Here is a 12823-nt window from a genome sequence, read left to right on the forward strand (position 1 = left end):
GGACTGTAGCTAACAGTCAGGGCACGGGATCATGACTTCCCGTATAGATCTATACACATTCGATACGTTCTCCGAACGGGAGACTCTGGTTATAGACAGGACTTGCAACATTACTTTCTAATAAAGAAAAGTAACGTTTGAAGATATACACGTCTCATGGATTCTCAACTAAGTCTATATTAAAGTGATAGTTTTGTATGAAAAGTTTATCCTTTTTCACAATGTTTAACAAAGCAAAATCATAAGTTTTTAGAATATATAAACGACTTAACAATGAAAGGTACTTTGAAATAATTATATACTTTGTATAAGTCTAATGCACGCAAAGTATGACAAGAGTTTTCCATAGTAGTAATAAGTTCCAAGTGATTTATTCGATAAAACAAGTGAAGTGAAACTTTATAAAATACACGATAATAATCGTATGTTTACTTGTATTCCCCCCCCCCCCCCCCAAAAGAGTATAAAAGCATTTAAAATGTATTTAAAGTGTGTTTGAAAGGGGTATGAACTCACTTGAAAGTTTGAAGATGGCAAGATGGAAAACCGGGCAGAGTTTTGTCTCGGGAAATGGATTTTCCTCGGGATTCTCGGGATTCCTCGGGAGTAAAATCGACCTTCGGGACTTGCACAAAATGACCAGGGCTTCGGGGTAGTGCGAGCACGGAAAACGAGGTAAAACGCAAGAAAAAGGAGAGAGAATGAGCCATTTTCCCGGGAACCCTCGCATCCCTTTTATAGGGGGCTGAGAAGCATGCGTACGCGGGGCGTACTCCCGTACGCGGCGCGTACGGGACGTCACTGTTGACCGCATCCTCGGCTGCCGCGCTTCGGATGGGACGGGGAGGGGGTAGCTCGCATAGGGGCGACGTGGACGATCCGAGGTCGTGGCCTCGAGTACGCGGGGCGTACGAGGGTACGCGGCGCGTACTACGGCCCTAGGCTGACTCCCCTTCGGATAATACCGAATTTTTAATAAAAATTATATATAAATTATTTATCAAACTTCAAAAATTCATATCTCCTTCATACGAACTCCGTTTTTGACGTTCTTTATATCCCCGCGAAGGTGAGACTACGATCTACAACTTTCATTTAGATTCCGTTGGCAAATTCCGGAATTATTTTTATTATTTATTTATTAAAATGACGTGATTAAGGAATTTCTTTAAAAATTCATAACTTATTCATACGATGTCCGATTTGAGCGTTCTTTTTATGCATGTTTGTAGTACAACGATATCTATGACTTTCATTTAGACACCTAAGGTCAGAAAGTGTTTTATTGAAACTTTGCGTTTTTACGCAACTTCGTATTGCCGGTTTTTGTCGGAAAACTTAGAATGATCATAACTTCTTTGTTATAACTCGGATTTTTGTGTTATTTATATGTTTGGAAACCTTAAGAAGATACCTACCACATAGTGTACCCCAAATAGAGTTTTTGAACACTTCATTTTTCGATGATATTCTAATTCTTTTCTCAAAGAGGTTACAAGACTCGATTTTTGCTGACTTGAAATAACGGGTTGTTACATTATACAAGACAATTTTTCATATTACAGAATTAATCACATGTGATTCACAACCTGTAGTTCAAATCACATGTGATTTATCACTATGCTTTATAAATAAATCAATTGTTTTCAAAACTATCTTGGATAAAAAAACAAGCTTTAAATGTTTCTTTTGTACAACACTTTTGTTTAGTAAAACTCCTTATAAAAATGTAACCACACTAATATATTTATATAAGTAAGACTTGAAGGACTTAGGACCGATAGCTCGCCTTATTTCCTGTTTCTTGTTTGATTGTGGGCTTAGGGTAGTGGTTATCCGTCCGACTGTCATTGATTTCTTAATTATATATCTCGTATATTAGTACGGATTACTAGTACTTCTTATTTCATTAGATACCTAAATTACTAACCTGACTAGAACCACACACACTAATTTAACTATAATAGGTATAGTTAAGGACTCTATCCCTTGTTTTAACTACTACTATACACTACTATGATTCTCTCTATTATGAAGCAATACACTAATAAGAGAATACAATACAAGTTATACAAAAGACTACTACACTATAATACAAGAGAATGTACTAATCACGAGATAATTCATTAATCCACTATGAGATACTCTATACGCTACACACTACGCCCGAAGTTTTCCGATAGGAAGACGACACTATATGTATAGATCTATACGGGGCAGACGCTATTACATCCCGACTGATAACTTCAGTCCGAGCCGCTCAGGTCCAGGGATGCCTTTACTCTACTACACTATGCATGACAGGGAAGGTCATGAGGGTCCGCTATTACTCACACTATTGGTAACATACAAGAAAGACACTATAACCGCACTAAAATACTAAAAGAAAGATGAAGTAATATCCCGAAGTAAATAAGTATCTAAAACTAAAGGATGCTGCACCACTATTAAGTACTCCAAGAATAACTCACTATGTTGTCTTACTAAATGGTGAGCCACTATTACACTTCTACGATAAATGGTTTTCAAAGATAGAAACAACATATTTCTTAAAGATTTTCATTTACTATACAGTTCTGGAAAATATAGGATTTTCTAGGTTTTACCACTACTTATGGTTACAAACTTCAGTTTTCATACAAATGATTCTAATGCTTTATATACAAGTACTCACACTAAACTCTTATGAACTCACCAGCTTTATGCTGATATTCTTTTCAAAATAACTTGTATCTTCAGGTCAAAGATAGACAGGTACAGCTGCAACATTTTTGGAGAAGATGGAGTATGCAAGACCCATCTCTTATTTTTGTTTACTTTTGGTGTTTGTCAAACATTACAAAACACACTTGTAAATACACTTACTATGTAAATGAAATGGTTGTATGTTTCTTGCTTTTACTATTATACAAATGTGATGATACTGTACACTACGTCATCTACCCCGAAACGTATTCCGCCGTTATCGGTTTTGGGGTGTGACAGATTGGTATCAGAGCATTGTTTATAGTGAATCAAGTATATCAACCTATAAAAGGTATACGAACTATAAACACTTCGGGACTAAAACACTCTGACCAAGAATATATACTGTTAAGTATCTAAAGGATTTAACTAAGTATATATATACACATCAATATAAAACACAGAAGTCAGTATCATCCTAGAACAAAACAAAAGTATTAAGATTGTTGGATAGCACAATTGGGTTTAGAGACATATAGTCACATTTAGGGGGATGTAGCCTGATCAACTACATTTTCCTGGGAGTGACTAGCATGTGCCTAAGCTTGGTTGTGGTGTTACAACAAGTCTAAAACTTACCAACACTACCACAATAACGTTAACATTAGAATACTGTAGGAGTATTCTATACCTCTAAAAACATACATCTGTGAGAACTAAAAAGGGTCGTTACTGATGGAGCAATAGTTGCTAAATGGATACTTTCCGGTTACATGTGACTAGGGCGTTATAGACTTAGAATCTGTGATCTTTGGTTTACTTCCTGTTCCTTGTTTGGTTGTGGATTTGGAGTTAGGGTCACTTAATCGACGGACTATCCTGCCCCAGTCACATGTAATTAGTATGCATTATGCGAGTATTGGTCCAACTCGTGACGACCATCTTATAAGTAATTTAGGTTAGTGCGCCTATTAATCTTCTTTTCCCCTTTTCTCGCATAGATACCATGGCTGGCTTCCACCCTCCTGGCGACCCGTACTACCCAAACCAGGGTAATGAGGGATGGCTCAGTGAAGAGTCGGACGATGATCACCCAATCCCTTTGGATGACCACCGAGCAGAAGGCTTTCCGGATAACTCCGACTCCGAGCCAGAAGTTAATAACCTACCTCCCGGAGTTCCGAACCCTAAGCCCCGTCCGACATTTCAGGGTCCCACTCCTATGTGGGCCATATCCTTGCACAGATGGAGCGAAGAACAAGGTCAGCCCATGCCATACAATGGAGACCGAAGCTTCTACAACATAAACGAAGGAGGATCAGCAGATCGGGTCCTGCCCATCATGATCCAACTCAAATCCTTGCCATATCCTTGCCAGGAACGTCGAGCAGGGTCAAGCTGCTATAGGTCGAGTTGTAGAAGTGGATGCCAACTCAAATCTCAACACAGTTCGCATCCGCCAACTCGAAGAAGCCATGGACATGACAAGGAGGACCAATGAGGCTCTGCAGCACCAGCTGGATGCATCCCGAGCCGAAGTTTGAGAACTCCATGCATGCCAAAGGACTCATGATCGACACCTTCAAGAAGTTATGCGTCAGCTAGCAGATCTGAGGATTCGCCCGACAAGTAACCGTCGCCAGTAGAGGACGTCTATTTACCTCAATCTTTTGTTTAATGGATTAACCTTTTCACTCTATGTTCCGTAGATCTATTATCTGTAAACATTTCTAGCTTGAAAGTACTCTAGTTAAACCTCTAAACTGCCAACATTTTCTCTATGGTATGATGTAAGACCTATTGCTAGGTCAAATTTTCATGAACATGTGTTGCATCATTAATACCAACGTATTGGCAGTTGATTTCTCTATTGCTATAACTCTCATCCTGATATTGGATTATGTTGATTTAATCCACGAAACACTCTATTTATATTCGCAATAGGCTCTTACTATTGCTATCATTTCTATGATTCTTCCAGTAAAGGATGCCTCCACGAAAGCGTCCCAGTAGAGGAAGACCCGCAACTCAAACCCCTACTCCACCACCTCCTCCTCCACAGATCGATCCAGTGCTATTCCAAATAGCGGTGACAGCGGCCGTGACAGCAGCCATGGCCCAAATGAACTCTGGGGATGCGAACGGTGGTAACTCGAGGTTCGGCGAAGTCCATCAAAGGGTGCAGGGATGCACTTATAAGGATTTCATGAACTGTAAACCTACCTTCTTCGACGGTACCAGAGGAATTCTGGCATTATCCCAATGGTTCGAAAGAACCGAAGCGGTGTTCGAGATGTACTCTTGTCCCGAAGAGAGAAAAATCAAGTTCGCTACTGCTACCCTCACTAACATAGCCTTGACATGGTGGAACGGCCATGTTAGTTCACTCTCCTTGGTCACAGCCAATGCTATGGGCTGGGAAACTCTGAAAGACCTCATGAGAGGAGAGTACTGCCCTCGGGGCGAGATTCAGAAACTTGAGGAAGAACTCTGGAACCTCAAGATGAAGGGGACTGACATAACGGCTTATACCGCCAGGTTCTGCGACTTGGCAACTATGTGCCCCAATATGATCCCCTTGGAAAGCAAGAAGATTGAACGGTACATCTGGGGTTTAGTGCCTCCGTATCGAGGAAATGTTCTAGCTTCACGCCCTACAACTTTTGACAGCGCCAAGGAATTGGCCCAGAATCTGATCAACCACGAAATCTCCTCCACTCCAGCGATAGCAACCACAACAACCACTGCACCACCCGCTTCATCTGACAGAAAGAGGAAGCGATGGGATAAGAAGAAGGGCAAGAAAACTCAAAACTCCTCAAAGGACCAGCAAATTGTGGCAGTCCATGCTGCCACCACCCCGACTACCCCAGCTGCTCTAGCCCCGCCGAAAGCTTACAGTGGAAACTTGCCCAAGTGTCCCAAGTACCCTTTCCACCACAACGGCCCCTGCCGTGAACTGCAGTGTTCCAACTGCGGTCGAAAGGGCCATACTGTCCGATTTTGTAAGGCCCCTCCCAAACCTATCACGCAGGTTCCTGGTACGGGAGTGACCCCAACCTGTTATGACTGTGGGGAGGCGGGTCATTTTAAGAGAAACTGTCCAAAGACCACAAATGCTGGAGGAACTGGAAGGCTACTCGCTATCGGTCACAATGAAGCGGTAGCAGATCCCACGGTAGTCATGGGTACGTTTCTTCTCAACAACTTCTATGCCTGTGTCTTATTTGATAGTGGTGCAGAAAGAAGCTTCGTAAACCATAACTTTAAATACTTACTCAAACAAACCCATCGACCACTAAAAGAAACATTCTTCGTAGAAATGGCTAATGGGAAAACAGAAAGCTCTAGCGAAATCTACATAGGTTGCACTCTCATGTTAGACGATCAATCATTTCCAATCGATCTTATGCCAGTCTCAATCAAAAATTTCGATGTCATTGTTGGTATGGATTGGTTGAGTCTCCATCGCGCCGATATCCTATGTTCCGACAAAGCCATTCGTCTGAACCTTCCGAATCACGAAACCCTCTTGATATATGGAGATAAGCCGAGTACGAGTCTTCGTATCATCTCCAGTGTTCAGGCTCAGAAATACTTACGCAAGGAATATCGCGCCTTTCTTGCCCACGTCGTCGACACTAACCAAAAATCGAAAGATCCAAAGGACATTCCCGTAGTATGCGATTTCCCTGATGTCTTCTCGGAGGATCTTCCCGGCCTACCTCCCAAACGTCAGGTTGAATTCAGAATCGACCTAATTCCAGGAGCTACCCCCGTAGCTAAGTCGCCCTACCGTCTAGCGCCCGCCGAAATGCAAGAACTATCTGGTCAACTCAACGAACTGATCAGCAAGGGCTTTATAAGACCGAGTTTCTCACCTTGGGGAGCTCCGGTCTTGTTCGTGAAGAAGAAAGACGGATCGTTTCGGATGTGCATCGATTATAGAGAACTCAATAAACTCACGGTTAAAAATCGCTACCCTCTCCCTCGTATCGACGATCTGTTTGATCAACTACAAGGAGCAAGTTACTTCTCCAAGATTGACCTTAGATCTGGGTATCATCAGTTACGGGTTCTTGAGGAAGATGTTCCGAAGACAACTTTCCGAACCCGCTATGGACATTTTGAGTTCGTAGTGATGCCTTTTGGACTGACTAACGCCCCTGCAGTATTTATGGACTTGATGAATAGAGTGTGTCGTCCATACCTGGATCAGTTCGTCATCGTCTTCATTGACGATATCCTCGTTTACTCTCGGAACGAGGAAGAACACAGGGATCACTTACGACGAGTCCTGGAAACGTTGCGATCCGAAAAGTTATATGCGAAGTTCTCTAAGTGCGAGTTCTGGATCCGAAGAGTTGAATTCTTAGGTCACGTGGTTAGTGAAGAAGGAATTCATGTGGATCCCTCCAAGATTAAAGCTATTGAGAATTGGTCAGCATTGAAGACGCCTACAGAAATTCGTCAATTTCTAGGCCTCGCTGGCTACTACCATAGATACATTCAAAAGTTTTCTCGGATTGCAAAGCCTCTCACTATGCTGACACAGAAAGGGGTACCGTTCAATTGGGAAGAAAGACATGAGAAGGCATTCCAAACCCTGAAGCAAGCCCTATGCACCGCACCAGTATTATCCCTTCCCGAAGGGACAGAAGACTTTGTTGTATACTGTGATGCAACCAATTAGGGGCTTGGTTGTGTCTTGATGCAACGGGGTAAGGTTATCGCATATGCCTCGAGACAGCTAAAGACCCATGAGGCGAACTACACTACTCACGACCTCGAGTTAGGAGCGGTTGTCTTTGCACTAAAAATCTGGAGACACTACTTATATGGGACGAAGAGTGTGGTGTACACTGATCATAAAAGCCTTCAACACATAATCAACCAAAAAGAACTCAACATGAGGCAGCGTCGATGGGTCGATCTACTTAACGATTACGACTGTGAAATTAGATATCACCCGGGAAAAGCCAATGTAGTAGCAGATGCACTGAGCAGGAAGGAGTATACTGGTCGAAAGACCAAATCGTTGACGATGACTATCCATTCGCATCTCTCCACATAGATCAAAGAGGCTCAGCTGGAAGCCTTAAAGCCCGAGAACGTGTTGGGAGAATCTCTGCGCGGAATGGATAAAAATCTGGAGGTTAAGGGTGACAGAGTGATATGTGCATATTTAGTGTGTATTAAGTATAGTTTTTTATTCATATATTAGCTAAATTGTTGCATATTATGGACAAAAGGTACTTAAAAGTGTTAAATTATGTTTTTCAGTCCAAAGATGAAGCTCGGAAGCGAAAGGAAGCAAAAGAAGCGGTTAGGAGCTCAAGAGTGGAATGAAGAATGAAAACACCCAAAAAAAAGGCTTCTACTCGACGAGTCGAGCCTGGACTCGACGAGTCCGGTCGCAGAATCAGAAGGATAATGATTCGGAAGTCAAGATAGTTATCGGATTACGAAGAATGTGAGAGGGACTCGACGAGTCACCATATGACTCGACGAGTCGGAACGCATATTTAAAGATAACTCCACAAATCGAGAGGAGAGAATTCTGGGAAGTTTCAGAAGTGCTTAGCTGCGAATAAGAAGCCAGAAGAACCCTAGAAGTCGACCAAGGAAGCTAGAATCTAATTCCGGGAGTAGTTAAGGCATAATTTCATCATTCTACTTATTTCTTTTGCTTTGTCAACATGATTAAGCAACTTGAACTTATTTGTTTGCTGTTATTTACCTTAGTTATGAACTAAATTCTTTAGACTTCTGTTTGGGAATACAAAGTTGACAATATGGTTTGATTGATTGGTAGGATTAATTCCAAGTTGGTGAATAATTGTTATTTTAGCTTGCTAAAGAACCTTGTGTATGAATGATAATTAATTTTCTGTTAATAGGAAGATAATTGATTAGCATGAACATCTATTGATTATCAACCTCATATGATATGTGACCACTATACCATATGTCTAGAATTAATGAATATGAAACTAGGATTAATAAGGAAATTGAGTAAATTCATGTGCAAGCTTGTAAGATGACCATCAAACAAGAGGTTAATTAAGAATAATGAATTAATTAGCTATTGCAAGTCTAACTTAACCTGAATAATTAATCTAGTAAATATAATTAAATTAAGCAATTGGCTACTGTTTGAATTAGTTTATTTGCTAAGGATTAGGGTAGTGAACATAAACCTAATCACTTGAATCGGTAACCAACGAAAGATTTAATCCATTACACTATTACCTTAAAATCAACCATAAAGTTAACCGAGTTGAACTAAACAGAAGTTCCTTTCCCATTATTGAATCTAGTTAAATTTTCATTTTCTAGTCTTAAATAAGTTTTAGTTAGTAAGTTTCTAGTCTTGTAAAACTAGAGAAAAACCCCTTTTTACTTAATCAACTTAGATAGAATTAGTTCTTAATTTAATTTGCCGTTCCCTGTGTTCGATACCTTGCTTATTTAGCTATACCACAATTGATAGGTTCACTGCCTTTTGTGTGTTATTTGATAATTAAAGTAGGATTAAAACTAAGTGAGTTTTACACACATCAAGTTTTTGGCGCCGTTACCGGGGAACGGTTCTAAAATTAGCATTAAAATTCTAATTCAATCGATCCTTTGTGTAAGATTCATCTTAATCTTACACAAAGTTAATTTCTGTTTAATTTTTTTTTAAGTTTTTAGGTAAAAAAAAAAAAAAACCTGATTTTAACTTGAACTCGCTGAGTGCATTCGCCCCGACTCGGCGAGTACAACACTGAATCGGATTTAAAATTTTGTTCTTTTTTACGCATTTTGTTTTGTTTTGTTTGCAGTTGGTTCATGACTCGAGGATCTGCTACGCCTCTAGTTCCCCCTCTTGAAGATCCGGAAACCGCATTAAGAAGAAACAAGGGCAAAACCGTTGGAGAAACCGCTTCTTCAAAGAACTCACCACTCAAAAACCTCAAGTCCGTTTTTAGCAAGAAGAGGAGCAGCAATTCAGGAGCATCTAGTGCATCGTTGACAACCGAAGACCGATCCCAAAAGACACCGATTACGAGACCGAGGAAGAAAGCGAGCACACATCCGAGTTTGAAGACGATTTAGCCACCGCTATGGCTAATATTGATGAAATCCCCATGGGGGAGTGGAAGAAAAGGATGCGTGATGACACCGGCCCGGGACTTGTGCAACCCGCAATTCCCGCTACCGCTACGTTTGAACTAAAGGGCCATATTCTCGCTCAACTCAAGGAGATACCTTTTCACGGGAGAGATCATGAAGACGCCTATAAGCACTTGGATGAAGTGAATGATGTGGCGGATTACTTCAATGTACCTAATGTACCCCGCGAGATCCAGCTACTACGCATGCTTCCTGTCACATTTAAAGGAGCTGCAAAGGATTGGTTGAAGTCACTCCCTCCCGGATCGGTTACCACATGGGCCAAAATGAAAGAAGAGTTCATAGATCATTTCTGCCCACCTTCCAAGATAGCCAAGCTAAAGAAAGCCATTGCCAACTTCGAGCAACAACCCGGTGAATCTCTTTATGAAGCTTGGGAAAGATACAAGAGCCTACTTAGAAATTGCCCCCACCATGATCTTAATAGCCAACAAGAGGTCTCTATCTTTTATGATGGAGTCAATGTTACCACAAGGCAACTACTCGATTCACAAGGCCCGCTCACCCGAAAGCCACCTCCGGAAATAAAGGAGTTAATTGAAGAATTCTCCAGGCACTTTAGAGAATACCACAACCCGAGGAATGAAGTGAGTCGTGGAGTAGTAAACTCGGTAAACGATGGCATGGCGGCGGTGATAGCTAAACTCGATAGTCTAGACCGAAGAATGACGAAAATGGATCAAACAATCCATGCTATTAGAGTTGGATGCGAAAATTGCGGCAGTCCCCATCTTACCAAGGGTTGTGATCGAGACGAAAATGGAAATAAAAAGGCTCAAGTATTCTATTCCAGTGGCGATAGATACGATGAAGACTGGAGGAAACCGAAAAAGGAATGGCTCCCATACGAAGAGTATAAAAAGGCTAAGGAGGAGAAATACAAATAGAGGGAGAGGGGATATTATCAAAAGGAAGAGCCGGTGACGGAAAAGAAGGCGACCTTAGAAGATATACTTACAAGATTCATAACCGCATCCGAGAAAAGACATAATGATCATGATGTGGCAATACAAGACACCAGAAACATGTTGAGGAATCAGCAAGCTTCCATTCTCAACATTGAGAAACAGCTGGGACAACTTGCACATCAAGTGAATGAAAGAAGACCGGGCCAACTTCCGAGCGACACCAAGCCCAATCCAAGAAATGAGAACGTGAGCGCAATAACTTCCAGAAGTGAAGAAAAATGCACAGAAGCACAAAGGATCTCCATGAAGAAGGTAGACAAGGTAGAAGAACCAGAGCCAGCTAAACCCGACCCGACTCGCCGAGTCACTCCTGTGGACTCGACGAGTCCATGCGAAAAAGAGAAACCCATCAATTCTTCAAAACCTTATAAGCCTTCATTACCATACCCAACCAAAGCCATGCCTGCAGAAAAAGTTGAAGCATACAGAACCTTCATGAATCATGTTAACGCTCTACAAGTTAATGTGCCATTCGTGGAAACAATACTTCAAACGCCTAAATACTTCAACTTGCTTAAGGGCCTTTTTGCTGCTAGGAAGGATTTGGCTGAAGTTGCAGAAGTCTTGATGAGTGAACTACCTAAAAAGAAGGGTGATCCCGGCGATATGGTGATTCCGTGCCAATTTGGTAATGAGATCTTCACACGAGCATTGGCTGACTCGGGGGCAAGCATCAATATGATGCCTTTGTCATTCTATAAGAAGATGAATCTACCAGAACCAAAACCGGTGCATATGAAGATCCATTTGGCGGACAAGACAATAATCCATCCAAAAGGCGTTTGCGAAGATCTCCTTATAAAAGTTGACAAATTCATATTCCCAGTAGACTTCGTGGTTGTTGATATGGAAGAAGACCCCGAAATTCCAATCATTTTGGGGAGATCCTTCTTGAACACCGCGTGTGCCTTAATTGATATAAGTGAGTCTACATTGACATTGAGAGTGGGTGATGAGGCCGTGAAGTTTAAAGCTATTCCAGAAATCAAGCAAGAAGAGAAAAAGAATGGAGAAGTCTCAATGATCCAATTGGATGATGAGATATTAGAAAAAGAGCTTGCACATTTGATGAAAGAAGATCCAAGCAAGTTTGTGATGCACTCTGAAGAAGAAGGAGATGTTAACAAGGACTTGGAAGAACTGGAAAAGCTACTAGAAGGAACCCACTAAGAAGAAACCCAAGATTCGAGGGAATTCGTACCGACTCGTCGAGTCACTTCAATGGACTCGACGAGTCCAGTCGATTTGGGCAAACACTTGGCCGACCTGGATCTGCTTGTTACTAGTCCTTCACACACCTTAGCTTTCAGCAATATACAGGAGTTTTTAGAAGAACAAACAATAGAAAAGGGAAAGGAAAGGGGAGTTCAATACGCCAATGTTGCATGTCTTGATACTGTCAAATTCGAGGAAGGGTTAAGCACGGGAAATGATGCAGGAATAAAGGAAAGGAAGGAGAAAGCTGATCACCAATTCACCACTAAACCTAGAGCACTGACCATCATGGAATGTGAAGTTATTAAATTTAAAGAAAAGGAGGTTCAAGAGACGGTGAAAAAGAAGGGGGTGAAGATGAAAAAGAGAAAAAGGCAAGCCCAAGCAGCTGGAGATGAAGCAATGAAAACAAACAGAGATGAATTAAAAAGGGCTTACAAGAAAAAGATCCACGCTTACAAGACCAAGTACAAATCACAAAAAGTTAGGCGTGCGTTCCCGATGCTCGAAGACGACAAAACGTAGATGGGAAGGAGTCTAGCTCATGACTCCTCAAAAAGAAGCGCTTGGCGGGAGGCAACCCGTTATATAGAGTTTGCTTTCTTTTACTTTTTAGTCTTCTTTTTATTTTTCTTTTTATTTTCCCTTCGTTTTTATTCTTAATCTTCTAAATCATCGGGCATGTCTGCTTGAGAGTTGTATAGCCTAAGTGTGGGGTGAATTGATTCATAATAAACAGAAATTTTTTGAAAATTATGCAAATTTTTAAATGACTC

This window comes from Lactuca saligna, chromosome 7 (assembly GCF_052625555.1).
Source record: "Lactuca saligna cultivar CGN05327 chromosome 7, ASM5262555v1, whole genome shotgun sequence".
In the NCBI taxonomy this organism is placed as follows: Eukaryota; Viridiplantae; Streptophyta; class Magnoliopsida; order Asterales; family Asteraceae; genus Lactuca; species Lactuca saligna.